The sequence below is a fragment of the Rhinatrema bivittatum genome, chromosome 3 (assembly GCF_901001135.1).
Source record: "Rhinatrema bivittatum chromosome 3, aRhiBiv1.1, whole genome shotgun sequence".
Taxonomy (NCBI): Eukaryota; Metazoa; Chordata; class Amphibia; order Gymnophiona; family Rhinatrematidae; genus Rhinatrema; species Rhinatrema bivittatum.
The window spans coordinates 133503526-133530303 of record NC_042617.1 but is presented as its reverse complement, the minus strand read 5'-3'; positions in this window follow the sequence as shown (position 1 = coordinate 133530303).

Here is a 26778-nt window from a genome sequence, read left to right as displayed (position 1 = left end):
ACTGAGTATCATTCACATCTTGCTCGAAGCCTAACTGTTGACCAGGGACAGAAGTGACTATCAGGCAGATTCAAGCTTCATTTCTGGAAGCCAAATAAGACCAGAACCAAAGCTTGAATTCATCTAAAACACAACCGCAGCCTCATTCAGTCAAGGTCAACCAAGGGCACCAGCCTGAGCCCATAGGTGCTCCAAGCAGATGGAGAGGAAGTAACTATAAGCCAGAGGGTCCTCAAAGCACAGAATTGCAGTATTTAAGCAGTTGTTGCTTCAAAAAATATCCACATCTTGACACTACAGTACGTAACCCCCCTGACAGGATACATAAAATGATGGGGGAGGGGGAGGAATTCTGTATTGTGCATGGGTCATCCCTTCTATCTTTTGTGTGGGTTCTTCAATTTTGGTCATGGGGATGGTGAAATCGATCTAATGGGAACAGCATGTTTCAAACACAACTCTCTTTTGCTCTTTACTGTATGGACAGGGAGGACATCTCGCTCCCCTCCATGAACTCTGACTACATCCATAAGATCCCGCTGGCTCAGTAATGGGCACTGATATGATGTATCAAATTCTAAAACCAAACTGCAATTTTATTTTCTGGAATATCCAGTCAGTCAAGAACTATTTACATGGATGAGAAGGTGTTTCAAGACATACTGAACAAGTTAGAAAATCATGGGCTTCCATACAATGTGTTAAAGTACCCAAACAGATAGATCACAAGCTACTATTATTTATTAATTACCGTAATAGCAGTTTATGGATTTAACCTCTAGGAACTTATCCAAACCTTTCTTAAACCCAGTAACACTAACTGCTGAAACCACATCCTCTGGCAATGAATTTCAGAGTTTAACTATGCGCTGAGTGAAAAATAATTTTCTTTGATTTGTTTTAAATGAGCTACTTGCTAACTTCATGGAGTGCCCCTGGTTCTTCTATCATCTGAGAGAGTAAATAACCGATTTACATTAACTTGTTCATGTCCCTTCTTGATTTTGTAGACTTCTAACATATCCCCTGAAGACTTCTAAATGATTATCTCATGCCACTCCAGCACTTCTCCTTTTGGCTGTAGGGCAATTCCCCTGTAGGGAACAAAACCTACTCCTTGCCACTCCAGTACTTCCCTATTCCAGTCTAACCTTGAAAGGGGGAGGGACTCCAGTCCACTTCTTCTCGGCCTTGGGCCTGTCCTCTTGAGGGGGAGAGCCCCTGCAGTTTCCCACTCCCCTTGGATTGTACTCGGGCCTCCCAGTCCACAGGCTGAATATTCCAAGTGATTACATTGATGGAGGTCCCTAATCCCTACCCTACAGAGGTAGGGCAGGGGAGGAAAGAGCAACAACCCACCAAAACTTTCCTCCTTTATACTGCCCGCTGTCTGGAATCCACCAATGACAGAATCCCAAAGCTTTAAGGGAACATACACACTTTTCCCCAAAACACATTAAACAGATTTACATCCATGGTACCACATGATACCTATTTAACTCATATTCTAACAAATCCGAACATGAAGAGGACAGGGTTTCCCTCACCCAGATAGTTTTGTACAGTTTGACCCAGAAGAAAAGAGGTCAACCCAAGGAGGTTGACACAAGTATGTGACCAGAGGACAGGACAGCAGCATTGTACAGCAAGCACATTGGCTAGCTAGTATAGTATAGATAATAGGTGCAGAAGAAATACAGACAAAACCCACCCCAGAGCAGAAAAGCCATTCACTTCAGAGAACTACAGGTGGGGTTATGCATCAGCCACAAGACCAACAGCAGTGAAACAGTGGTGGAATGAGGGCAGAGCCAGCGCAAAGTACCCATCACAAGGAGCACAGAAGGCCTTGAAAGTTGGCAAAGAAAGGCTCAGGTGTGCCCCAGCAAGGCAAAAGGCTGGATGAGAGGGCATATTGAAGCAGTATGTTGGGGAACATAAGAGAATGGCATATAATAGGCAGAGAGCCATCAAGCTGTGCACGAATTGCTCCAGCAAAGAAAATGAGAGTGAGCTGGCCTATAAGAGTGACACCCCAGCATCTCAAGAACAGCAGACTAGGAAAGGCATTGCAGCAGAGTGTGGCAGAGGTCCAATCATCCACAGTAGATGAGAGCAAGTATTTTGTTTTAATTGAAACCAATGTGCTTTACCAAATTAATTAGTGGGGAGTACAAAGACAGGGAGGGCAGCAGGTGAAGCGGGCCAAAGACAGGTCTCAGAAAGAAAAATGAAATGATCTGGTCTTCAAAAAGGGAATTAGGGAGTTAGTCAGACAGAAGGGAAATAGAAGCCCTGACCCAGCAAAAGCCTGGGGAGACTCTAGCTCCGAGTCCAGTGATCCTGCCAAGTTATTGGCTGACTGATTCAGGAGAAAGTGTGCAAGGGGAGTTGGCAGGTCAAAGGCAGGGAAGCATGCAGTCTTTCAGGAGCTCAGGCACTGTATGGTGTGTGATAACCCTACCAGGGTTGCACATTCGAAGAAAATAAAACAAAAAATCTGGAAAGGCAAATATATCAATATATTTTCACTACTGATAAGGATGAGCCAGGTACTGGAATAGAGGAGAAGAAAAAAGATGAAAAGAATAAACAACAAAACAAATATCCAAATCTATACATAATTGATCCTGGTGTAGCCCTGGACCAAAACTGGGAGCTTTATAGGGGTGTGCATTCGGATTGACCGCATTAGTAAAACGCAACTCATATTTTTTTTTTACTTAAAAAATTGATTCGACATAAACGATCGGATTTCCCACATATCGAACATAGATATGTTCGATATGTGGGAAATCGCGATTGTTGAGCCAAAATAAAAATATAAACCCCCTCACCCTCCTTAATCCCCCCCCCCCCCGACTTACCACAACTCCCTGGTGATGGAGCGAGGAGTGAGGACGCCATTTCTGCAATCCTTGGCGAGAAGCATGTGACGTCGGCGGCACGTCGAGTGACGCCGGCGTCACGTGATTCCCGGCTCGTTCGCGCCGGACGGCTCGTTCGGCCCAAAAAGAACTTTTGGCCAGCTTGGGGGGGCCTCCTGACCCCCCCAAGCTGGCCAAAAGTTCTTTTTGGGCCGAACGAGCCGTCCGGCGCGAACGAGCCGGGAATCACGTGGCGCCGCGTCACTCAGACGCGACGTCACGTGATTCCCGGCAAGTTCGCGCCGGACGGCTCGTTCGGCGCGAACAAGCCAGGAATCACGTGACGCCGACGTCACGTGATTCCCGGCAAGTTCGTGCCGGACGGCTCGTTCGGCCCAAAAAGAACTTTTGGCCAGCTTGAGGGGGTCAGGAGGCCCCCCCAAGCTGGCCAAAAGTTCACATGCTTCTCGCCAAGGATTGCAGAAATGACGTCCTCACTCCTCGCTCGATCACCAGGGAGTTGTGGTAAGTCTGGGGGGGGGGATTAAGGAGGGTGAGGGGGTTTAAATTTTTTTTTTGCACATATGTACATATACCCAACTCATTGGATTTTTTTTATGTCCATATTGGCCGCAAGTGGGACCCCCTTTCGGACATAAAAAATATGAACATAAAATTTTGCTCTGCACATCCCTAGAGCTTTATGGTCTACCTGTAGTGTAGTTACTCTCTACCGCTTCACCTGTTCATTGTGGGTGAATATATTTTTTTAAATTTTTGTTCATATTTATTACATGCTCTATACTAAACATCCTTGAGCAAGATACAGCATTCATAAAGAGCATTTGAAAATCCTGCAGTACAGAGTGGCACTTAATTGCTTATTCCTTTACCTGCTTGTGGACAAATGACCTCTAGATGTAGTTTGGCCCCATTAATATAAGCCTGAGTTTTGAGTAAAAATGTGTTTTTAGAGGCAGCTGGAGATTTGGTTTCCTTTATTTTGATTAATAAAGCTGTTTAAATTCTGATGGCTGTGCAGCTATAAAATATTTGGATATGTTTACCAAAGGCTGTCTGTGCGTATCTCTGCAGTTAGGATCCTGTGACTTGTCGGTTTTCAATTACTGCTACTTTTTAGTACAGGTAACTGCAGAAAAGAAATAAAAGTTTAACAAGTTGAAACCATACCTCTTGTGTGAGGCTCCCTTTGTAATTCCCAGAGTGTGGGTATAATTCCCAGAGTGTCTGGTGATCTAAACATGGCGAAGCAATGTGACAAGGTGATAGCTAAAGCCAAAAGAATACTGGGCTGCATAGAGAGAGGAATAACCAGTACGAAAAAGGAGGTGGTGATGCCCTTGTACAGGTCCTTGAAGAAACCTCACCTGGAGTACTGTGTTCAGTTCTGGAGACCATATCTCAAAAGGGATAGAGACAGAATGGAGGCAGTCCAGAGAAGGGCAACCAAAATGGTGTGGGGTTAGTATCAGAAAACCTATGAAGAGAGACTGAAGGATATGAATATATATACCCTGGAAGAGAGGATGCATAGAAGTAATATGATACAGACCTTCAGATACCTGAAACGTGTTAATGATGCACAAACATCAAACCTTTTCCGTTGGAAAGAAATCAGTAGATCTAGGGGTCACGAAATGAAAGTTCAGGGAGGATGTCTCAGGACCAACGTCAGAAAATATTTCTTCATAGAGAGGGTTGGTGGATGCCTGGAATGCCCTTCTGGAGGAGGTGGTGAAAACCAAAACAGTGAAAGAATTCATAGGGGCATGGGATAAATACTGTGGATCCCTAAAGGCTAAAGGATGGAAATAAAGAAAAGAGTGCATGGGGCAGCTACTACCCTTAACCGATAAGCCCTGATACTGTTCATACAACTCCATCATGGCTCTCTGCTTCAAATAAGGGGGAAAGGGGGAATTGGATTCGTACAGAAACCAATGAGAGCCCTGACTTTTACAGTCTGGGGAAACAAATACATGGGGGTAACTTGCTTATGCGGTGGTTACTGCCCTTAACCAATAAGCCTGATAATTTGATGCAACACCAAGATTTCTCTCTGCTTCAACAGCAAGGCGTAACAGGGAATTGAATTCAAACAGCAACCAATGATGGCACTTACATTTACGGTCTGGGAAACTGGCTTAATATAGGATAAAATGTTCAAAGAAAAATTGGCAAATGAAAAATCTAGCAACTAGGGTTTTAAAGATACAGATCTCTGGTTGATCAAACCCTGCCCGCTTGGAAAGGCATGAGAAGTAATCGTCCTCAGACTCCCTCAGACTCCATATTCAGATGGAATGGGTCAGGGTTAAAGCGCAAAAGCTAGATGACCGAGTACAGCATAATTCTGGGGCTGCAGAGTAGGCATGTACATATTTTAATTTCAGGACCCGGTGCAAGGGTAATAGGTGCTCTAGGTGAAACTTATAGCCTGCTGCCCCTCACTCCCACCTTGACACACCCTCCCCACACACAATTAAAAATTATGCATTTACAATAATAGATTTTACATGAACAAGAACATTTAAAGTACAATCTTATGAGGTAAGATATATAATGTATTTACATGCAGTTCTGTAAAACCTGCAAAAAAATAAAAAAGACCCTTGGAATTGGTATTAGGTCTACTGTAATGTGTTTTGTGTATGGGCTTGGCCCTCAAAAAGCCACAATTAAAATGAATTACAATTTCAATATAAGAAATCTCCCATACCAAAACTGCAATCACTGATAGTACTCAAACACTACTGAAAAAACAACATTGCAATTATTACACCGAGCCGTACAATGCCAATAAACCTACTATTAGGTAAAGAGAAAAAGCCAAGCTGCTATAGATCCCTACACAGAACTTACACACTAGCAGAATATGTCAATTCTGTCTCACATGCAAAATAAAAACAGACCGTCATGAAATGCAGAATAAAGTAACCATAAAGTACTAATGTAAACTTGCAGACAAAAACTAAACTGTAAACCACAACAAGCCAGACTATGTATACAGTGCAACAATGGAAAAACAGAAACATTACAATTCCTCATAAAACATCAAACAATAAAATCAGGAAATATAAATCATCAATATAAGTAAAACCATAATAATAAAAAGAATATTTCAAAGAAGCTGACAAATAGAATAACATCCAATAATTTAAAACTCATATAAATTTTCCAAAGACCAATAAAATATTTTCTCAGCCTAGCTTGATGGACACTCTACCTGGGTAACATCAAGCTAGGTGGAGAGAACATTGCTCAAATCTCATCTTTGGGTGAGTTTCCTCACTCCGTAGGTCATCAAATCTTCACAAGAGACCATTGTTCTGTTCATACGTCTCACACTGAATGTCAAAGTGGCCCCTAACCCCCTACACGAATACCTAAACCTCACCTTGAGTTACTAGGTGGGCCTCCCATAGGGATACAAATACCTATCCAGGGAGAGGACATTATGGCTAGTCTCTCTCTCTCTCTCTCTCTCTCTCTCTCTCTCTCTCTCTCTCTCTCTCTCTCTCTCTCTCTCTCTCTCTCTCTCTCTCTCTCTCTCTCTCCCCTCCCCCAGTGGTTGAATGCAGGAAATACAACAGGTCTGGCATTTATCACACAATCTGAAAATGTTAATTGCAATTTGTGCTAACTTAGCTCTTCACATAGGTTATTAGCATAAAACACACCCCTTTTGCTATCGCAGTTTGATAAATCCAGGCCTATATTTGTTTAACCATTCCTATAAGGAAATTGAAAGGAAAAAAAGGAGTTACAAAGTGGCAAATAATGAATAAATTATCTCTTGCCACTAACCACTTGTAAGCTTTACTGGACCGCTAAGGGAGCTGGGGATGATGTCAAAACTTTCCTTGCATCAATAAATGTTCTAAGCTGTTCAAGAGAAAAGAAGATATAACTAGTAGAATGATAACTAACACAGCATTTGCAGGTTTAGCAGAGTATAAAGGTAACACCAATATCCAACACCTCCTGCCTTAAAAGAAGAAAACTTGTTTTCCACTCCTGGGTAGCCCTTGAGAAATCAGAAAAAATACATATGATCCAGATATGAAAATAGCTAAGATTTTGAAAATATAATGACATTACTTTACTAAGGTCCCCATCAGTGATAAAAGAAGCAAGAAAAGTGGCATAATCAATGACATCATATCCAGACATTTCTATGAGCAACATTTAAAGAAGAGGAAGGAGTGGAGCTAGAAGGGGAAGGTAAGAAAAAATCTTATTACAATTATTATTATTATATTATATATATATATATATATATATATATATATATATATTATTATTATTATATTATTATTATTATTATAAAAAAGGTCTATTAAAAATTCCACCTACACACCACAAACAACTTACCTCAACTCGGAAGACAACCATTTCCCTAGGAAGCCCCGATCTCTGGAACACCCTCCCAACCGAACTGAGAACACAGCAAAACTTAAAAACTTTCAAAAAAATAACTAAAAACTTGGATGTTCACTAAAGCATACCAAAACACCCAATGACTCGATGCTACATATAAACATGCAGAACCAACCCAATGCATGTAATTAACCTGTACAGTTTATCAAATGAACTATGCTTATAACGACTACGATAACAATGATTTCAGGCACATGAATTTCTGTACACTCTGTTAAACATCGATACTTTGTAAACCGTTGTGATGGCGAAACTGAACGACGGTATATAAAACTCGATAAATAAATAAATAAAATTAATAGAAGGTAAAGATTCATAAGAAATTTTCAAGATGCTAATGAAATATCTCCTTAAATAATTGGAAGTTCTCCCATAACCGTGGGAAAATTCAAAAAGCAAAGATTCATAAGAACATAAGAAATTGCCATGCTGGGTCAGACCAAGGGTCCATCAAGCCCAGCATCCTGTTTCCAACAGTGGCCAATCCAAGTCACAAGAACCTGGCAATTACCCAAACACTAAGAAGATCTCATGCTACTGATGCAATTAATTGATCACCAACCAACCTCTTTCCCTTTTCAATTAATTCGCCAACTTCAACTTTTTTAAGGGAAACCGTATCTGGTGGGTTTTTTTGTATGGAGGTTTCGACATGAAGCATCTTAAAGAGTAAGTAATTGTTCTATTAAGAAGGTGGTAATACATTTGGAATTGAAAATAATGTTTTTGTAGAATACTGTATGAATAAATGCTGTTATATGTTTAAGGTAAACACGGATACTGTGAAACCGGTTCAGGACACAGTAAAATTCTTCCGCAGTCCCTGAAGCAGGCACGAAGTGCCGAAACATGGCCAATGTCGGACAAGCAGCTCCGTACCCGTGAATATTAATAAAAGCGGCGACTTTGATAAGTATAAAAATAAAAATTGAAGCGGGTCGGTAAAGCTGCCGGGGAGAAGGGATTTTAAGAATTAATACAAAAATTTAAAAAAAGTGAATATCTTTAAAAATTAATAAAAGAACAATAGACGGAGGTGGAGAAAGGGATAACTGCAAATCGGTTACCCCTATTAGAAACCTCCGTACAAAAAACCCCACCACATACGGTTTCCCTTAAAAAGGTTGAAGTTGGCGAACTGATGCAATTAATAGCAGTGGCTATTCACTAAGTAATCTTGATTAATAGCCATTAATGGACTTCTCCTCCAAGAACTTATCCAAAATTTAAAATGCCCTGCGCATAAATCCTGGCCTTTACGCGCGGGGTCGGGCCTTAAGCGCGCCGGGCTTTTCTTCCAAGAGGCCTGACCACGCGCATAAAGGCTGGGAAGCGCTCAAGTGCTGGGCCTCTTGGAAGGGGCGGGTCGGAGGGCATGTTTTGGGTGGGGAGGGGTGGGGTGGTCCAGGACAGCACCATTGTTCGCTGTCCCGAAGCATCACGCACCAGCAGCCGGCTGGCGCACACAAGTTACTTCAGGTTGAGTCATGAAGCAACTTGAAAAAAAAAATTTTTTTAATTTAAATTTGCTTTTCAGAGGGAGCTAAGGGTAGGGGGTAGGAAAGTTCCCTCCTAAATTGGAGTGGACTGGGAAAGGCCCTGATGCTGAATGTATACAAAAACAAGAGAGAGAGAGACTAACTGTAAGGGTCTTCTAGTAGTTAGGTATTTATACCTCTATATGAGGCCCACCTAGTAACTCGAGGTGAGATTTAGGTAGTAGTGTAGGAGTTAGGGGCCACTTTGACATGCAGAGTGAGACGTTCGAACAGAACAGTACACTCTTGTGAAGATTTAATGTCCTTCAGAGTGAGGAAGCTCACACAACGATGAGATTTGTACAATGTTCTCTCAACCTAGCTTGATTTATCCAGGTTGAAAGTCCATCAACTAGGTTGAGAGAACATTGTACAAATCTCATCGTTGTGTGAGTTTCCTCACTCCGAAGGACATCAAATCTTCCCCTCACTCTCCACCCTATATATCCCTAGCTAAAATGAGTTACACTAAGGCCTTCTAATAATAAACCCAAGCGATCATTACATCTATAAGGAGATTATATCCACTTTTATCTAGACCAGCTTTAGAAACTGAATTACATGTACTAATTCTTTCTCACATTTACTATTAAATTTGAATCCTTCTTGGGTTTCCTTTAAAGCTAATATACAAATTTCAGGTAATCCAAAATTCAGCTGCAAGGCTAATTGAAGGGTCTAGAAGAAATTAATACATTTTCCCATTATTAAAATAGCTCCACTGGTTACCTGTTTTATTCTGTGTCTAATGTAAGATAATAGTTTTGGTGTTTAGGTCTTTAAGTGGCTTGGCCCCTTGGTACTTAGCAAATCAGATTAAGAAGTATGTACCAGCTTGCAATTTGAAATCCAAAACAGAGGTTTACTGGAAATTTCCACTGTTAAGATAGCATGCTTGACATGGACTCAGCAGCATGCTATTTCGATATGAGCTCCAGTCCTTTGTAATGCCCTGTCAAGAGAACTTCATTTTATGACTGCTATGCAATCTTTTTTAAAGAAATGTTTGAAAATGTGGTTTTTAACCAAGCTTTTTAGAGTAATAAATGCTGTTTAGACAATTTTTAATCTGTGATTTAAGATGTATCTGATGTTATTTTATTGTTTTATTTCTATATTAGTTTTGTTCTATATTTATATTTTGTTGTAAGTCATTTTGAGTATTAACTTGAGAAGGCATCAATTAGTCTGAAAAAATAAAAAACACACATAAAAAGAGGCCTCTCCTCTGAAAAGTATCATTACCTTTCCAGTCTCATTTAAAAACTTTATTGAAAGGTTCTGTTACAGAGTTTAGCTTCTTTGGCTAATGCTGTCACTGGCCTCCAAGGAAAGCTTTTCTCCTGCATGTTGAAAGAGAGCCTACAGTCTGATCAAAACAGTTTTGCTTCTACTAAATCCAAGTATTCCAACTCTCTTTCATTGATTTCCAGCAATTCCTGGACCATATGATCCAGAAAGAAGAGAGTTCATGTTCATGGACTTCCTTGTGAGACTGGGGTGGTTGAAGCCATAGTTCTAGATTATTAATGCATTTTTTCTATGTATAGATGGACCTATTTTTTTTTAGGGTTGTATTATTAATTGTTGTATTTTATAGATATAGCATATTTATTGGAATATATTGAATGAGTTACTTGATAAAAATCACTTTGGATCAAACTTGATTCAAAGAAATCAGTTTATAACATGCACCTGTTAGTGCACCATTTTACTTTATTTCTGAGGTAGTACACAATAGCCACTATGCATCTCATTTGCTTACTAGATCAGAAGAAAAGTAAAAAATTTACCATGGTAGTAAGAAAATCAACACTAAAAACAGAGCTGATTTTTCTACGGTCTTATTACATTGGCCTATTAGTTATGCCTGATATGCTCCACAGATAATTTAACTGTAGTCAAAGCAATTAACAAGTACACAACAAAATGCCTGTTCTTAGCAAACTTGTTGAGGATATTAGTATTGAAAAGTCTTTCACTCAACATAGCAGTTGAGTCAAAAATGTTGCAGGGGTTCATGAAGAGATTGATTATGTCCATTCTGGTTTTGTGGTCTTCTTTTACAGTTTTGTCCCCAGGGGAAGTTCTTTCATTAGGTAGGGAGAGGCGGCCACCTCAGACAGTAAACTTTTGAGGCAGCAAAAAATGACCCCTCCAAACAACTGTACCACAGCTGTCTCACTGAGCATCCAGCAGAAAATACCAGCAGCGGAAATATACCAATTGCATATATTTATGACGTACCCGCAGGGATCCCCAGCCCTGCAGGTAGGCAGAAGAGGGTGGTGGCGAGAATTTCTGATATGCTCATAAGGCTCCCAGTCCCCAGAAGCAGAAAGAAAACAGCGGTAGCAGTGGTTCAAATTTATAATATGCATGCAGGGCTCCCAACCCCATGAGCAAGAAGACAGAGGCAGCGGCACCGCAGGTTCATGACATACTCGTGGTGGGGGGGGGGGGGGTTCCCAGGCCACAGACCCTGTGGGAAGAAGACAGCAATGGCAGCTGAAATTATGACGGGCTGGTGGTATTCCACACCCCGTAGGCAGAAAGACAACCTCGGGTCAGTGCTGGAGTAGTGACCCCACAGGCAAAAAAGAAAAAAAGAGACCTAGTGGGTGGATTATAAGGGAAGGGAACAGAAAGTGGGGATGTGAGTGACAGGGAATGGGAGGGGAGGGGAGGGTATAAGTGAGAGAGGGGACAGAATGTAAAGGGGTGAGGAAGAAGAGAAGCAGGAAGAATGGGGAGGAGGTAAGTGAGTGTGTGAAAGGGGAGTGAAGGAAGAAAGAAAGGGGGCTGAGTGAGAAGGAAGTGAAGAAAAGAGGTGAATGAGAAGAAAATGGAGCAAGAAGAAGTGGGTGAGTGAATGTGCATTTCTGTGAACATGTGAGAGTGTGAGCATGTATGTGAGCATGTGAGAATGTAAGTATGAGTGTGAGCAAGCTTGTGTGTGTGTGTATGTTTGTATATGAGCATGAGGGCATGTGTATGTGTATGTGAGAGAGGGTGAGAATGTTTGTATATGTGAGTGTGCATGTGGGAGTAAGAGCATGTGAAATTGTGAGTGTATGTATGTGTATGTTTGTGTGTGTGTGTATGTGACAGACAGAGAGAGAGAGCATGTAAGAAAGCTTATGTGTGTTAGAGCATGTGAGAGAGTGTGAACGAGTGTGTGTGTGTGTGTGTGAAAATGAGCATGTGTGTATATGAGAGAGTGGACAAAGTTTGTGTATAGCTCCCCATTCCCCCACTAATCCAGGTCAATTTCAGAGTGCCTGGAAATCAAAAGTTCCCAGGTATGAAAAGCTAGAAATGTGTTTATCTTTATTAGTTTTAATTATTTTTGGATGTTATTTGATGTGTCTGCTATTCTTACATATTTTATTGGTTTTTTGGGGACTTTGAAATTTTTTATATGAATTTTAGAATATTATTCTATTCATCAACTGCCTTGAAATATTTATTTTTTATTAGTATGGTTTTACTATTAAGACTGTTTTTATTTGCTGATTTTATTGTTTGATGAGGAATGACGATGTTTCTGTTTTTCCATTGTTGCACTACATACAGAGTTTGGCTTTTAACAATTCCCAGTTCAATTTTTGTCTGCATGTTTCTATTTGTACTTTATGGTCACTTTATTTTGTATTTGGTGAGGGTCTGTCTGCATTCTGGTGGGTGACAGAAGTGAGATATTCTGCTATTGTATAGTTTCTGTGTAGGGATCTGTAACAGCTGTCTTGTTTTGTTTTGTTTTTATTAATAGGGGATATACTGGTTTTTTAGACCCTGTTGTAATATTTTCAATGTTGCATTTTCATGGGTAGGATTTTTACAGTTTAAGTGCAGTTAATGCAGATTTGGTATCAGAGGTTTATTATATTGTAGTTCAATTTATCCATGGCTTTTTGAGGGTTAAGCCCAAACCCAAACCCTTTTTGCAGGGTTTCCTCAAATAGTCTTCACAGCATTGCATGTGATATTTTTACATCAGAAGACTGAATGTCCTTTTTCATGTGAAACCTGTTATTGATAATTTTAATTGTATGTGCTGAGAGCTAGCAGAGGGGGAAGCAAAGGGTGTAAGGTTAGCTGAGTGCCTAATACCCTTGCACTGGGCCTGAGAGAGTGTCCCATGCATAGACCCACCCAATTCACCCATCTCCCACTTCCCTCAGGGTGCAAATACTGGGAAAGGGTGGGAAGCAGATTGTAGGGTTCCAAGGAGTATGGCAGGATTGTCAACTTCTTAAAAATATCACGGACACTCTTATCTGCCACAACTCTGGGAATTCTGACCCCAACCTGCGCACTTCACTAGCATTTCAAATCATTGAAAGGGCCATACTCCAAGGTGGACGACACTTTGCCATGTCAGTGATTTGACCTATGCCATTCTGTGCCTCTGTTGGTGGGAGGGTCGGGGAGCACCATCTCTTCCCTCACCTCAGAGAGAAGATTGCCTTGAGCCACCCCTATTTGTCCCCCAACACAGAAGAGGAAGGAAGTCCAACACTAGGCAATATGTGAAACTCTGAGTAAGTCATAGATCTGTTAAAGAATCCATTGGGGGCAGGCATGTGGAAAAAATACCGAGTAGGTTGGAGACAGGCATATGGAAAGCATACAGTGGGTTCAAGTAATAGAAGACCAAGTCAAGGGATGGCCATTATCTAACAACTTGATTGCTCATTTTGTGGTTAGGCTCATGGGTTATGGGTCAACTTGGAAAGAGTGTCACTAAAAATAGTATCCTTTACTGCAAAATTGCATGGCCTTGTGGACCCAGCTAGATCCGTTCTAATTAAGAAGTTAATGCAAGGGTGGTAATGGGAGCAGAACAGGGTCATGAGGCAGGACAGACAAGAACTTAAAGTTCATAGCACATTGCTTTGAATATGGGGAGTCTTACAAGTAATTTGTACATCTAACCATGAAATGCTATTTTGAGCAGCATTTACGCTTGCATTTTGGGCAACATTAAAGGTCACTGAAACAGCATCTACAAAGCATTCAAATGCAGCTCAAAGGCTGCTTTGGAATGATGTTAAGCTAAATGGCATGAAGATAAGCATAAGAGCAAAAAATAAAAAGCAAACCAGGCAGACAAGTTTAAGCGGGTGCAATTGCAACGGATAGTTACTGGGGTCTTGTTCCATGCCTATAAGCAAATGTTTACTATTTTAGCCAAATTAGGAAAGGACTGGATTCTTCTCTCCTGACTTATAGTGATAATTGCAGCTATACTAAAGAAGCACTAGGTTTTCTTGGCCTGGACCCACATTTATTCAGCACCCATTCATTCTGAATTGATGCAATGGCATAGGCTGCTGCCAGAGGTTTATTCAAAGAAATCTTTAAAGACTTCCTGTCTGAGAAAGTGTATCCCAGGGATACATTGCAGTGAGGTAGTAAGGTCAAAGTTGGGAGCTGGCAATGGAGGCGGAGGACACAGATAAAAGTGACTTGTACAGTGAACAGAGTTCATGGGGAAGGTGAGGGTGAACATTGCTGACATAGCAACACTGAAAGTAGCAGCCCTACCTCAAGACAGGCAATGGCACAGGTTCCTGGAGAGTGGGAGGTTAGGGTTGGGGTGTGGGAAGAAGGAGGGTGGACCTTTCCAGATAAAGTTTTGCAGTACAGGACTGGGCAGCAGGTATGGGGAGGAGGATAGACTGGCACCAGTCCTTTAAACTTTGAATGATGATAACTTGGAGAGGTTTAGGGGGATGCAGGCTCAGCCCAGGGGCACACTTTTTTTATTCCTTTCAGTGGGGGCTGGGAACAGGGCTGTCAGACCTGCGTTACTTTTTTTTAAAACTCCATGCTACTTAACCAGCTATATTACTACCCATAAGAGAAGGCATGGGGGGTAACCTGCATGGGGGTACAAGATATTATTCTTTTTTTAGAAACTACCACATTTTGGGGCCATTACTAATCTGAGCTGAATCTGAACCAGCAACCCGACGTTAAATGCTTCTGTATCCCAGTGGCAGTTAATAGAGTCATTCAGTGCTCCTGATATTGTTTTCCTACTTTGCTGACCTCTTTTCTGTTTTACTATAATATTTTTTCACTTTATCTGACATAGGTATTGGTGTCGAAATGATGACACCTGCAACTTCACAGCTATTTCCCTCTGCTGTTAACGTTTGGCTGAAGTACAGTTTACTGTGTTTGTGTAACACTGCTGGTGCTTCTGGTATCAATGGATTTTGCACAATTCATTTTTATGATCTCTATGTGGCATGTCAAAGATTAAATGGATAAGTTATATTTTTGTAGGGTATTGTTTGCTTCAGTATTTAGCAGGAATCTGGCACTTGAATGTCTTCTATAATCCTGCACAGAACACTAATAAATGTTGTGTGAAGGCAACCTCTGGCCCGCCATTTTCAGGCGCAAGGATTTGTTCAGACTGTTTGCCTCTTTTCACCTCAGGTATTATAAGGAATTCTTTTGGAGCTCATTAAAGGGAAATGAAAACACGAACAAAACCAATGCCAATCTATAGTTTTGCAACTGGTACAGCAGTGCATTGCACCGCCATGAGTCTGTACATACAATAGACTGGAGATCAAGGCCGGCAAAGAATGGATGCATCACTCAAGCACAATGTTCAGGTCCCAAGGGACAAAAAGGAATCTGGTCTCCTGCACAGATGCCCTATTAACCAACTAGTGGGTGTTTTTTCAGTACAGTTTCAACAGCAAATGTGCCTTAAAGAGAACCTAAAACTTTAAAAAAGAACTTTAAGCATTTAGAAAGGTTGGCTTCAAATGTAGACCATTCTGGCTATGATATAGTTTAATCCCGCTCCTCTAAGGTTTATTTTTATAATGCTTATATATTTCAGTCAGGCTGGGAAGCACCACTGAGGTTTCAGCAGACTCCTCCTCTGAACTTTGTGCTAGAATAATATCCTCCCCGCCACAGTAGGCTGCCTATAAGTAAACACATTTCTAACCTTTGCAACACAGATAATTTAATTAACTGTTACCTAGAACTTGCTAACATTAATCAAACAAGTCTATGTTATTAGTTAGCATATGTGTAAATCAGATTAACTTCATGGAACCTAAAAGCTGGGAGTGGTGATCCTGGGATTGAGTGACATCACAGAATTCAGAGGAGGGCCCTTCTGAGACCTAAAATGATGCTGGATAGACCTGTTAAAACACTTATAAAAGCTCTAAAAACAAGCTATACAAAAAGAGGGATTAAGGGAAAACAAGCCCCAGAACTCAAAACACTGGAAGAAAAGTTTCCCAAGTATGTAAATTTCACCATAAAATTTAAAGATTTTCTTGGCCCAGATTCTCTAAGAGCTTCTTTTAACTCTTTATCTATTGAGTTGCAGCTAACTTCAAATCAAATAACATGGTTTGCAAATTTTTTTGGTAGGCCAGGCTATTTGATTTACATAGTTTAGATATTAATAAGCTCATCAACATGCTAATGAGCTCATTTAAATACGTGCAGTGCCAGGGCTCAAATAATGCTAGGTTTGTGAAATGTCTCACATTTGAACAATTACCCTACAACAAGCAGCATTTTTTGTGCGGTAAATCACTTAGGCCTGGATTTTCTAAAATCGCAGGCCTTTGAGAATCACGTGGTATTGGGGGCGGGCCTGCGAAAGCCGGCAGCGATTGCACCACTGTGGTGTTATCGCGGGTTGGCTTTCACAAACCAATAGCGCGCCACCGTGAAAGGTGATGCTATTGGGCATGTTACTGGCGGCGATAAGGGTTCTTACCTTTTTGCCGCCAGCGATGTCTCCGCTGCGTCTGCCCCGACTCCTCCCCTTCCGATGCTGACGCCACCCCGACTCCTTCCCGATCTAGGTTAGTGAATGAGTCCTTAAAATTATACCTGAGGTAAAGGAGGGTAAAGTGACTTGCCCAAGGTCACAAGGAGTATCAGCAGAATCTGAACCGTCATTTCCCTGGTTCACAGCCTGTTGCTATGCAACCAGTAGCCTACTCCTCCACTCACAGCAGTGTACAACTGTTTTAGCCCAAATTTTCAAAGTGGACTTATATATATGCGCAAGTCCACTTTGAAAATTGAAATGTATTGCCGGTAGGCGCCCAGACAAATGTGAGAGAAGTTATGCCGGCTCCCAAGCAGGTACTTTATAATTTACTGCATGTTCATTTACACACATGCTTGCAAAAATCACAAATATATGCTTAAATAGTTTCCTTGCCTTGACTCTGCCCCCTGGAACACATTTTGCTATTCTCAGGAAACATATATACAAAATCATGTTCTGCATGTATTTTTCCTTGGACTACCTCCTGGATAATTTTCAGAAGCAGATACGCATATATAAACCAGGATTTATGCGTGTAAATCCTTTGCAAAATGTTCTCCTAAATGTCTAGCATGCAAACTAAACCGTCCAAAAAGACATTAGTGTATACACACTAAAATTAGGGAATCACTACACGAAAATGATGGACAGTCAGATGCAAATGACGTTTTCTCAGGCATGTGCAAAATATCATCATACGGTCTCCTACAAATGCTATTAGCATATGCTCACAAAGCCCTAAAATCTAGCGCCTGCCTGGGGCCAGGTGTTAACTATTTTAGCTCGCATATTATTTGAAGGGTTTAATTAAGAAAATACAATGGGGGTTACTGATGGAGGAAATGGAACTGTTAGACCAGAAGATACTGTATGAAGTATGGAGTAGAGGACAGAGTTGAGAAGAGGGAGTAGAAGAGAGAAGAAATATCAACATGCACTTGAATATTTCCACTTTCTCCTGATATTTAAAAAGGGCTCCAGAGGTGATTCAGGAAACTATAGGCTAGTGAGCCTGACTTCAGTGCCAAGAAAAATTGTGGAAACTGTTATAAAGAACAAAATCACAGAACATTTAGATAGACATGGTTTAATGTGACACAGCCAGCATGGACTTACCCAAGGGAAGTCTTGCCTCACAAATCTCCCACATTTTTTTGAAGGGGTGAATAAACATGTGGACAAAGGTGAACTGGTAGATGTGATGTATTTGGATTTTCAGAAGGCATTTGACAAAGTCTCTCATGAGAGGCTTCTAAGAAAACTAAAAGGTCATGGGATAGGAGGTGATGTCCTTTTGTGGATTGTAAACTGGCTAAAAGACAGAAACAAAGAGTAGGATTAAATGGTCTGTTTTCATAGTGGAAAAAGGTAAACAGTAGAGTGCCTCAAGGATCTGTACTTGGACCGGTGCTTTTTAATATATTTATAAATGATTTGGAAAGAGGTATGATGAGCAAGGATATTAAATTTACAGATAACATAAAATTATGCAGAGCAGTTAAATCACAAGTGGATTGTAATAAGGAGGACCTTGTGAGATTAGATTGGGTGTCTAAATGGCAGCAGAAATTTAATGTGGGCAAGTGCAAGATGATGCATATAGGGAAAAATAAACCTTGCTGTAGTTACATGAAGTTAGGTTCCATCAGGAAAGAGATCTGGCGTGTCATAGTGGATAATACATTGAAATCATCAGTTCACTGTGCTCTGGAGGTCAAAAAAGCAAATCGAATGTTAGGAACTATTTAGAAGGGATTGGCGAATAAAACAGATAATGCCTCTGTATCGCTCCATGGTGAGGCTGCAACTTGAATACTGTGTGCAGTTCTGGTCGCCGCAGGTCAAAAAAGATATAGTTGCACTGGAGAAAGTACAGAGAAGGGCAACCAAAATGATAAGGGGCATGGAACGGCTCTCCTACGAAGAAAGGCTAAAGAAGTTAGGGCTGTTCAGCTTGGAGAAGAGACGGCTGAGAGGGAATATGATAGAGGTCCACAAAATCATGAAGAACAGGTTAATGTAAATTGGTTACTTACTCTCTCAGATAATAGAAGGACTAGGGAACATTCCATGAATTAGCAAGTAGCTCATTTAAAACAAATCAGAGAACATTCTTTTTCACACAATGCATAATTAAGCTGTGGAATTCATTGCCGGAGGATGTGGTTATGGCAATTAGTATAAATGGATTTTAAAAAGGTTTGGATAAGTTTCTGGAGAAGTTCATAAACTGCTATAAATCAATAAGGAATAGTAGATTGGGATCTATTTAATGTTGGGTATATACCAGATACTTGTGACTTGGAATGGTCACTGTTGGAAACAGGATACTGGGCTTAATGAACTCTTGGTCTGAACCAGTTTGACAATTTCTTATTTATTTATTTATTAAAGGCTTTTATATACCGACTTTCTTGATACAAATCAAATCAACTCGGTTTACATCGAACTAAGCAGTAACTATAACCTTCTTATGTTGTTACGTTCTTATTTAGACAAGAAAATGTATTTTCAAATCAAAGGTTCACTAAATAATGAGAGCTGTTTTTCAAGCATTACTATATACTTTTTTTTTTTTTACTATTCCACCTTTCATAACACTTCAAAGAGGTACATTAGGTATTTCCTTATCCCCAGGGGGCTTACAATCTAAGGGGGTTATTTACCAAGTTGCTGTATTTTCCTTGGAAGAGGAAAATACTGTGGGGGTTTCCTAAGCTGCAATACTTGATAGTGTACCTTATGAAACCCTTTATTTTCTTCCCCCGGTGATAAAATGCTACCGGAAATAAAAAATGTGGGTTAGTTGTACCTATAAATTATACGCAATGGTGGCCCCCACAGCCCAAGGCTACCATCTTGTTAAAGGACCAGAGTGGCCCAGAGTCTCCCCCTGCAGTGTTGAAATGCCCCTGGGGGGGTCATGTGCAACCCCCCCTTGTTCCTCCCCACGACTGTCCCTAGAGGAAGCCCCAGTGTCTGATTGAAATAAAAGTTTAAAAATATGCACAGGCCCCTCCCTTCCCAATCATAAAAACATTTCTCACTTAGGCCTCTTGCCCCCCTCCTGCCTCCCAGAACCACTCAGCACTCCCCCAACCTCCCCAGGTTATAACATTATCTAAGTTTGTTTATTTATTCATTTAGAAATTCTTCTATTCTAGAGATGTGTATCTTTTTTTTTTTTTTTTTTTTTCGTGTTGTGGTTTGGTTTGGGTCCCCCATTGGGTAATTTTGTTTTTTTTTCTGTGCTTCGGAATTTTTTTTTTTTTCATGGCTCCCAAATCTCATGTTAGTGCGCGCTAAAATGAAATATGAATCTTTCTGAAATTTTGGAAATATTTTGTTAGTTTCAGAGCGCTCCCGAGCCATAACGAATGCACATCTCTGTTCTATTCCACTTAATTCAAAACAGATTGTTCAAAGGGGATTAACAAAGAAATATATTAAAAAAAAGGTGAAAACAGACAACATGCCAACAAGACTATTTGCAAATAACTCTATAAAGGAATGGCAATTGAGGTTCATGTCATACAAGTCAAATGAAACAGGAATAAGTGTTTAAAAAAACAACAACAAAAGCATGTGCAAAATAAATAGCCTTCACTTTCTTTCTAAAAATACTATTGTCTGGTGTATCTCACTGCTAAAGGAAGAGTTGCATTGCATGGGACCTGCAACGGCTACAGCCCACATGGCTGGCTGCTCCATTACCTGTAACATTGTTAACCCAAGACCAATTCTTCCCCTTCTGCACTAGCTGGCTTTTTTTTTTTTTTAAATGCTGAACCACGATGGCTGCAATGAATTCAGCATAGGTGAGGGGATACCATCCAGGAAACCTCACTCCATTGTCATATCCCTCTGTGACAGCCAGGACACTAGGCTGGGACATACTGTCATAGAGTTGTGCTCATGTTAATCCATCCCTTCAGATAATGCCTGCAGCTCCCCATAAGCTTCTGAGTCCCCCCCCCCCCCCCTCATAGGGATCCTAAGTACCACACCATGTGCCCCAACACCCACAGAAGAAAACTCATCCCGCAAGTGTCAGAAGCCATGGCCCACACTTATAGGCCTATCTAAGACTCAAAACTGGAGTGGGAATAGGAAAGTCCCATAGAAGAGAAAAGCCGTGCAGGCATAATGCCACTCACCTCACCCACCTTTCTTTTTGTTTTAATAGGCTGATCATGCTGCCAGAGCCAAGAAACCTGACCAGAACCCAATCATACTTTCATGACATCAAAATACAGGACCCTAGAACTGAGCTAGCTCCCCATATCCCTTAATCAAGGACTTCCCCCAAGAAAGTTAATGACAAAAATCCCCACAACACCAGCAAGCATCTCCTTTGCTGATGCCCAAGGGAGTGGAGGGCCATGAAACTGGAAGTTTCCCCACTGCCATTTGCACCATTCCCCGATTTTTAACTGCCACAACCATACCAACTGGTCTGGCTGCTCATGAGATTGCCATCTCATGTCCCTTTTGACCTCCTGTATGCCCACCCTATGAGACAGAGGACCCAACCTCTCCAAAATCCCATGCACCTGCCTCAAAATTACTATTTCAGCCCTGAACTCCTTGAAGACCATTTCTTCCCCTCTAGGGCCTCACTTCACTCTTCCCACCTTCTGGGATTCAAACACTACCATTGCAAAAAAAGGGGGAAGTGAATCAGTTGCTTAAACACTGCTCCATCAACTACAGCCTCTGCTAGGATCCAACCACCTAAAGTTGCACAGACACACAGCATGCTGAATCACCCCATGACTAGTGGTGCAATGTAAAGGTTGCAGCCTTGGCCCGCATTTTGGTAAAATATCAAACCACAGCTGCTGCAATGAAATCAGCCTAGGTGAGCAGACATGCTCCTGGAAATTCCACTCTAGTGTCACTCATACCCCTCTGTGACACCCAGGCCACACAGAGCACCAGGCTTGACAGGGGAATGTTGACATACAGCCACACTCATGCCAACCAGCCTACTCTTATGTACCTCCAAGGACGGGAGAATCCAAGGGCTCTGGAGAATGGGTCTTCCCCACCTGATCCACACCTAGTCCTGCTAAACCCTACACAGCACAGGGTGCAAAGATTCAGCACTGTCCAAAGCAGAGGCTGCAGACATATCAAGTATACACTGAAGACACCAAACCTGCTCCCAAGGCGGCTACAGTGGAAGTACCAGGAAGCCATCAAACCAAATCCGGGGAAAGCCAGAAAAAAAAAATAAAATAAAAAGGACTTTGCTCGTCACTTTGGGGAAGTGGGGAAATATCATGCGCCCTCTCCTTTTCTCCCTACAACAGACCTGCCCAGCAATGAGGATTTTCTAAATACATGGCATGGGTTAGACACAGGGACCATTGGCCATGCATACCCTGCTCCCTGTTCCCAGCACCACTCTCATGGGTGATGAGATATGCTAAATTCTTCAACTAAGAAAAACCTCTTAGGCTAGCATGAAATTTTTCCTTCCAATTGCTCTACTGTACAAGTTCTGGATCTTGAAGGCCAAAAAACATCTATTTGACTAAAGAGCTATAAGGCAGCTATAAAAATTATGGATCACAGAAATAAGCAATTAGTGTTATCTTCAATTGCTTCATTGGCAGTATTCACTCGTTAGAATGGAAGCAGCAGTAAAACAGATTGCAACATATAACAGCATATGGGATTTAACATTATAATGCTATTCACTGCCAAGAAGTCATATTTTCATTTGGCTGCATGAAACAGGCTATCACAGGGTTTTCAGCATTAAAAGTGAGTGACCTCTCCTGTTATTTTGACTAACTGGGAATTGTAAAGGTTGTAACTGAATCAAAATAAGTGCTACAATAAAACAGTCATTAGAAAAATATGACTTTACAAATTGACTTGGGCCACAAAACCCTTGGCCCACTCTGGCAAGGCAAGTGACAGAGTAATTGAGACAATAAACTCAGCCTCAAGTGTGATGGAGAAGTGGGGGGGTAGGGAGGAGGAATAGATGAGGAATTGGGGATTTGCCAGTCTTCCCAACCAGCTGCCTTGAGCTTCCAATGAAATTGGTTGACTGCCCAGCCAATCACAGGTTAAATGCCACAAAAGCAGACATTAGCAGAGCAATGAGAATAAAAGCCTTGAAGCAAAAAGAGAGCACACAAATACAAACACACGGAAATTTTGTGCCTGGCAATTGGGAATATATTTTTTCCAACATCATTTCAGTGTTTGGAGCTCTTTCCTGAATGACATAAGGATCTTAATTCCAAAAAGACATAAGTAGGTTTGTTTAATAAAAGTGTGCAGACATCTGGATCAAGTCCTCATTCCAATTTTACCTATTCTTGGGAAACATATGTAAATACTATGCTTAGGCATTCAGAATTTTAATTTTTGAGTACAGCTTATCTGTCAGTTATATAACAGAGTGTCGCAAGAAGATATTTGACACTTTCTTAATGTGTTAGAGACTATACCCTTACTTGTTTCGCTTGCCAATCCCATCAGTAGTTTCTCCACTCTGTAGTCTATGAGGTCCATATTCACTCATAGTCCTGATAGTAAAGTTAGTCAGATAAACTTATCCGGCTAACTTTGGAGATATATTCAATAGCAGAACCACACTATTGAATATAGATGACTATCTTAAAGCAAGCAGTTTAACTTTGTCTTCAGAAAAGCTCTATGGCATGACTAGACTTTGCTGGAAAAGTTATTGGCTCACTCTGAATATTGGAGTTAGCTGGATGACTTATCTGGAACGCCTCTACTTTATCCAGCAAAATGTTAGTGGGATAATAAGATAAAATGTAGCTGGATAAGTGGCCAAATATTCAAAAGTCAGAATTTAGCAAGACTCCTTGTGAGTTATCCATCTAAATGCCGCTGAATATGGTCAAACGCATTGCTGCCTGGATGTATAATACGCAGAATGGGGCTGGGTAGGGCAATTAACTGTTAACTTAATGACAGGGAAGGATGGAAAGAGAGCTAGAGAATTCCGGAACATGACCCTTCTTTTTTTCCCCTGACTTAGTGTGCCTGTATTTTAAGAGAACTCCAAAAATAGAGTAATTGAATTGAACACCAACTTCAAAGAGCACATCTTATGACTCCATGACTTGCATGTGTGTTGTTTATTTACTGATGTGCAGGGCGGGAGGTGTCTTCTCGCTGAAAACCCCCCCTCGCCCCCCATTAATTTGAAATTCTGCAGATGGGGGGGGGGGTGGAGATAGGGGGCAGGCTTATCACAGAAGTATGGCAAATAGGATGTCAGTAAAAATATTCCTAGGAAATTGGTAGCCCTGCCAGAATCCTGGAAACGCTACCACCTCAGCATCTGTATCTGTCTCTTGGGAGAGGGGGTGAATGGCAAAGTGATGTGTTTGTAGCTCACTCTCTCCAATTCACCCCCCCCCCCAAGCACTCTTGCTCTTCCCCTCCCTCTCATCCAAACCTTTTCCCTCCTTTCATACCCCCTTCTCAACTTTCATTCCCCCGCTTTCCCATGCACTCCCACTGGACACCGTCATCTTGGGCAGGACTTCTCTTCTGCTGGCAGGGCCTGGGGATCTCACCAGCACGAGTCATTTCTCCTGCTGATCACTTGAGATTTCCTTTCTTGCTAGCAGGGACTGAGCACTCCATCAGCACTGGTCACATCCTGCTGCCATAGGAGACTCTCTCTTTCTGGCAGGGATTGGGAACCACACTATCCATTGCCCCCACTCCCACATGAATCTCTGTCTTACTGGTTGGGGTTGGGGACCCAGCCAGCAATGTCTACTGCTCTTGCAAGAATTCCTCTCTTGCTGATGGGGATTGGGACCCCACCAGTACTGGCCACTTTTCATGCCAACACAAGTAGTTCCCAAAAAACCCCCCCAACCTTGCTCCGTGGGCTGGAAAAAAATGCTCTGTGGGCTGAATGCAGCTTGTGGACCATAGTTTGGGGACCCTTGATGTAGAGTGTGGTGGGGGGAGGGGAGGTAGAGGGTGTGGAGGGAATAGAAGTTGCATGCTTGTGGTGGAGGTGGGGTGGGTATATGCATGCTAATGGGTATGTTGGGGCTGGTGTATGTGTATCTTTGTGTGTGTGTGTGTGTATGTACACTCCTCTCCCTACCCCCTTCACTTTGTCCCCCCTCCCGTCCCACTCTCCACATCCTCTCCCTCTCCTGCCTCCGTGTGTGTGTGTGTGTGTGTGAGTGAGAGAGAGAGTAAGGGTTTGGGGGAGTGTATAGGCAGTGTATGGGAGTGTGTGTGAGGGATGTGTGTGAGGTGAGGTGATGTGTATGAAGGGTGTTGAGTGTGTGTGGGGGGAGGGTGCACAATTTCCCCCCCCCCTAGTACTCTTCACTTATTCTCCTCCCTTTCCCACTCCTTTACTTCTCTTCCTCACCCCACCTCTCCATTCTCACTCCTCTATCACCTCCCATTTAATTCAGCTTCCCCCCCCCCCCCCCAACACTCATCCCTCTATCTCCTCTAATTCTTTTGACTCATCTTCACCCTCCCAGTCCAGAGCCCCTAGTTATGAGAGAAGTGCATCACACACTGGTAGGCAACTATCTTCAGACAGACCCAACTTTGATAGTACAAGACGCTGGCAGTCAGTAGAGGAAAATGAGAGACTCTCTTAAGATGTTCTCTGCCTTTACTGCAAGTTCACAGGACACTAACAAGTCAGTTGCCCAATAGGTCAGAAAGTCATCAGAGCTCCTGAGAGAGTAAATGGACAGAGGGGAAATGTATGGGTCAAGAACGGATAAGCTTTCTCAGACCAAACACATTTATGGGCACTCAACTTTTCCACATGGCAATTCCAATCTGGCTGTCTTAGAAGGGGGAGGATCAACAGACTCTTGCCATGACCAATTCAGGAGACTCATTGTCAGGTCGATGCAATATCGGGCGCTAAGGTCAGTGTGCCGCTGAATGCACAGTTGGACGTGCATTTTGGATGCGCTAGCTTACTACCGATGCAATACCAGGATAAGCATGTCCAAAATGTGCATCCAAACCAGCGCATAGCTAATAGCGCTCATCACAAGTAAATGCATGTTGATGAGGCTATTAGCTAGTACAGCCGATGTAAAAGGTCACAGTGCGCTGGTTGCACATGGTAATACGAGGGCTTGCGCCCCGTGCGACAAAGCCCTCCCCATAACGACGATGCCGCTGGGGACAGGGCCCACTCACCTCCCTCGACGTGCGGGTCTTTCTTGGGCAGCCGTGCACGGGCTCCTCCGGAGCGCATGTGCTCGGCCGCCGTTCGAGCAACATCATTGGCCTGCGATGCGTGCCTGGATGTGCGTCACAGCGCCGATAAAAGTGCGCGCCATCGCCGCCATCCTTCCTTTCCCCTGGCAGCAATGGCGTGCGATGGTGCAGCACTCGAGGAAAGCAAGGATCGCAAGTACCGCGTTTCGGGGGCAAGGGAGTGCGAAATACCGTGCGACTACCGCGATCCAGTGAGGGCGGGGGAAGGGCCTCAAATCAGGGGATGTTTAAAAAAAAAAAAAAAAACCGCAGGCAGATACTGCACAGTGCAGGCAACTCTGCCGAACACATGTGGAACACACGTTGACCCTCCACACCCCCGATTAGCCAGGCAGACTGTGAGCAAAAAAAAAAAAAAAAAAGTGGTCCTTCCAAGGCTCACCACATAGAGTGGAGGACATGTGTGCTGGTGGACGGGGCAGTAAGGGATTGGTGCTGTGAGTGCCAGAGGCTGCGAGTTTTGCTGGGCAGGCAATGCTCCTTTCTGCACTCATCCGTATCCAGCCAGAGGAGAAGGCATTCTTTCCGCATGGCCGATGTCCGGGAAAAATCCAGAGGAAGGGCAGCTCAGGCTAGCAAGGCACCAGCTACCAGGCCACGTTCACGACAGCCCTAGCGCCGGCAAAAGCACCAGAGAACCGAATGAGATCGTTGTGAATCCACCGAAGCTGGTAGTTACAGCAGCGTGGGTACTGTAAACATCAATTCACAACCCCGATCAGACAAAAGGGAAGCCCAACAAGAACTATTAACCCCATCCCCCCAGCCCGAGTGAGAACAACCGGTGCCCCAAATTCAGGGG